Genomic DNA, 4680 nt, shown 5'->3' with positions numbered 1-4680 from the left:
TAAGACCGAGTTAGGTACTCTTTCCGTTGCTTCCAAAGCTTCTCATGCTTACTTCCTCAACAGAGAATTTGAATTTTTTTTTTCGTGTTTTATGAATTTTGAGAGAGGGAGAGACAGAGCACAGGCAGGGGAGGGGCAGAGAGAGAAGGAGAGAGAGACTGAAGCAGGCTCCGCACTGTCAGCACAGAGCCCAATGTAGGGGTCAGTCTCGCAAACCACGAGATCATGACCTGAGCTGAAATCAAGAGCCAGATGCTTAACTGATTGAGCCAGCCAGGCACACCCCGCCCCTCCCTTACTGGATCTGAATTGCCTATGGACTTGTTTTTCTTCCCTCGTGAGCTGTATGTTATTTGAGAGCCAGGTCAGTATCTTTTTCTCAAAATTGTATGCCTAGTGTCTAGCACAGTGTCTGGCATATAATAGGAACTCTGGCTGAATTTAATTAAATGAGAATGTGGCATAGCTACATTAATTAAAAAGTGATCATTCTCTTTCCAGAAGATTCTGTTTTTATTTATTTATTTTTAAACATTTAACGTTTATTTATTTTTGAGACAGAGAGAGACAGCATGAACAGGGGAGGGGCAGAGAGAGAGGGAGACACAGAATCCGAAACAGGCTCCAGGCTCTGAGCTGTCAGCACAGGGCCCGACGCGGGGCTCGAACTCACGGACCGCAAGATCGTGACCTGAGCCAAAGTCGGACGCTTAACCGACCGAGCCACCCAGGCGCCCCAGATTTTGTTTTTAGACAATAGCAAGACACATGTGAGACACACATACTGCTCTTAGTATCTATAATCATAAACACTCAGGTGGGAAAAGTGGCGAAGGAAATGAAAGAAAATTCCGAAAGAACAAATACAACTGGCCTTTGAAAATGAAAAAATTCAAGATCTGTACCTTTTCACCTGTATAACGAGAAAAGATTTTGTTAATAATAATTTCCAATGTTGATTAGTGTTTGGGGAAAAAAAACAAAACTTTCAAACACTACTGACAGGAATGCAAAACACAATACCTTTTTGGGGATATCCTATAAGTATCTGTACAGGGTCTTAAAGTTTATGCCTTTAAACTAGAGATCCCACAGATACAAATGTAGTATAAGGACATATACACATGCAACACTTTACTCTGGAAATTTTTAACCCAAAAATTTGTGTTACCCAATAAAAATAATCTCTATATGCAATAAGTGATTAAGGGAATTGTAATGAAATAATATTTAGTCATTAAAAAAGATAAAAAGCATATTTACAGACATAGGAAAATGTTCAAAATATATAAGTGATAAAACACTTAGCAAAATATATGTACATTACGATCTCCTGTTTGTATGTGTACCCAAATATATATATATGAATATGTATATTGAATTATATATAATGCATAATTATATGAATACATAAGGCTAGAAGATTACATAATAAAATGTTGATAGTGATTATTTTTGTTTAAAGAGTTACTTGCCATTTTGGCTTTGCTTCTTGCAGTGTTTTTCGGGTTTTGGTTTTGGTGGGATTTTTTTGTATTTTTACAATGTGCTATTTTGTTGTTTTATTTTTTTTTTCAACGTTTATTTTTGGGACAGAGAGAGACAGAGCATGAACGGGGGAGGGGCAGAGAGAGAGGGAGACACAGAATCGGAAACAGGCTCCAGGCTCTGAGCCATCAGCCCAGAGCCTGACACGGGGCTCAAATTCACGGACCGCGAGATCGTGACCTGGCTGAAGTCGGACGCTTAACCGACTGCGCCACCCAGGCGCCCCGCGTTGTTTTATTTTTTTAATGTTTATTTATTTATTTTGAGAAAGAGAGTGCGAGCAGGGGATGGGGCAGGAGACAGGGAGAGAGAGAATCTTAAGCAGGCTCCACACTCAGCATACAGCGCAACATGGGGCTCAATCCCACGACTCTGACCTGAACTGAAATCAAGAGTCAGTTGCTTAACCAACTGAGTCACCCAGGCACCCTACCATATGCTATTTTTATGAAACAAAAATAAAATTTTTTAAAATCAAAATCAAAAAGCAGACCTTAAATCAGTCACTTATTACCATAAAACGACTCTATTTTGCCCTTAAGAGATCCGAAATATAGATACCATGGTCTCACCATATATATTTATATAAATGGCCTCTTTAAAAGAGCAAACTCCTGGAGCGCCTGGGTGGCGCAGTCGGTTAAGCGTCCGACTTCAGCCAGGTCATGATCTCGCGGTCCGTGAGTTCGAGCCCCGCGTCGGGCTCTGGGCTGATGGCTCAGAGCCTGGAGCCTGTTTCCGACTCTGTGTCTCCCTCTCTCTCTGCCCCTCCCCCGTTCATGCTCTGTCTCTCTCTGTCCCAAAAATAAATAAACGTTGAAAAAAAAATTTTTTTAAAAATAAAAAAGAGCAAACTCCCTCATCATATTTGACTGACAGCTGTTCATATATACCTCTAATGGTTTTGATATTTAAGAGATATGTGTCTGTTCCAAGAAAACTGCTGAATCCCACAACGCCAGGTCAAGGCAATTCATATATCACCAAACATCATGATCCAGTTCCTACTAAGTTCCAGACTCTGTATTCATCACAGTCTAGGACTAATAGCCCCCTCCACCCCTACAAAATAATAACAGTTCAACATTTTTTTCTTATTTTTTTTTTTAATGAGTAAAAACCACTCCTTATCGGGTTACAGATTTGTCGTTCCCTCCTATACCATGAGGAAGCCACTGGGATGACAAATTCTTTGAGCTGTTTTCCCCAGCAGAAAAGTAAATCACACCTGATCTTTGCCCCCTCCTCACCCTCTTGGCTGTATGAACGGAGGTGAGCGTTTGCGAGGTAGCGTGCTGTCCGGGAGAGGTACCACTTGCGCTCAGGAACCGGAGCAAACCCAGCTGTCGCGCTTTTGATCAAACCCATTCCTCAGTCCTCCTTATTCCCTTGAATAACAAACTATCTTAACACTCGCATGAACTAAAATCACTTGCCCTGTCAGGCTCCCAAAGGGAAGTAGCAGACCTGGAAGTAAGTGAAGTTCTACAAGACCCAAAGTCAAGTTGGTGCCAAACCATCAGCGAAACAAAGTATGGAGGTCTTCAACCCGCCAATCAGGACAAATGCTTTGAACAGCGGCTTACCAAGTCAGTGAGGAAGGACATCGGGAGTCAGCCTATCTCGTGAAATCTGGGCTAGAAGGCGGCCGCATCCAACAAAACTACTCCTATGCTGCCCCCACCCCATCCGTCTTTTAGGGACCTTTCATCTCCGACAACAAGAAATAAAATGGGAAGCGGGGGCTCAGCACAAAGAGATGGAATTAGCGACAGCGGCTTGCCCTAAAGCTTGTGCCAGCGGCAGTACAACCCACGTCCCCAGCTCTGCTTCACCTCGCCTCTCCTGCGAGAGCCCAGCTTTGCCAGCACACGCCCTTGGCCTTGGGTGCAATGGCTGTGGCATTAGTGTATAATCTTCAGCCCAATTTCTCTTGAACCCTCTGACCCTTCTCAGCAAGTCCCACTGGGCTCCAAAAAAGGTCAGTCCTCACCATCTCCACTGTCGAGTCCCTTCCCTAACTTTTCTGCCCCCCTCTTTGTTCTCCTACAGATCAACACATTATATAACTTAACTGGGTTCTGAATCTTGTCTGGACAATGGCAGACTCAGCATACTCAGATAGCAGAAATGATCTCCCTGTAAAATAAATTCATGGAGCCATTTAACAGAGTAGCTGTGGGGGCCTGGCCGAGAGCTGGTATCTCCCGTTGCCAAAACCTAGTTTCCCTTTATCTCTCTTTTTGTTCCATTTTCTTTTCATTTAAGGTTAATGTTCCTAGGCTTTTCAAAACAGGTGACTCTGGCTATGTTAAATAAAGCAAGGTGTGATAGCATCTTCCATGACTTCAGATGTCAAACACTGGGGAGAAGAGGGAAAAGTACTTTTAAATGACCACATCCTCTTAATAACATTCCAAGGCAGAGAACGCTTATCTTGATTTTAATTTTTCAGCCTCCTATCATCTCTTCCTCTAAAAATATGGCTGAAAGAAAGATCGCCCATGAAGCACTTATCAGAAAGCCATTAACTAACGTTTGTGGGAGCCAGCTGGAGTACGGGGCAGATGACTGGTAAGGATTGGAGTGGGGAAAGTGACAATGGCACCTGATGAGAGCACACTTTATACTCTGTAAGGTCAGGCATCATTTTATAAACACAGACTTGAACAAATTCAAATATTAAAGTTATTTGCACAAAGCATGGCCTGAAATTCACCTCTGAGTTTCCTCTGAAGAAAGAGCTAATCAAGAAAATGCTTAAGACTGACAAACTTAGGGAGAGAACATTTAACTTACTTAGAAAATTAAATTGTTTTCAGTCTCCAAAGAAGCTCTGATTTAAAACAAGTCATTCTTACCTAGTCTTTAAGCTTGTGGCTTCAAGCCTCTTTTAGCCAACATGGCAACATTTCCACGTATGGGAAAGCCAGACTTCCAGAAACGTCAGCATTTGTCAGTGTTGTTCACAGTGAATGATCCATGAACCACCTGGAGTTCTAGGTAGATCTAGGCTCCACTCACCCTTAGTTCTCCATCACCTCAGCCCCTTTCCTGACTTTATGAATCAGAACCTACAGCACCTTCAATTATTAAAGAGAAAATACAGAGCTCAACAAGGTTTCTAGATCA

This window comes from Lynx rufus, unplaced genomic scaffold, assembly GCF_022079265.1.
Source record: "Lynx rufus isolate CCGP_SWC_20201006 ecotype Redwood Valley unplaced genomic scaffold, mLynRuf1.p SCAF_3, whole genome shotgun sequence".
Taxonomy (NCBI): Eukaryota; Metazoa; Chordata; class Mammalia; order Carnivora; family Felidae; genus Lynx; species Lynx rufus.
Note: the sequence above shows the minus strand (reverse complement) of the source record.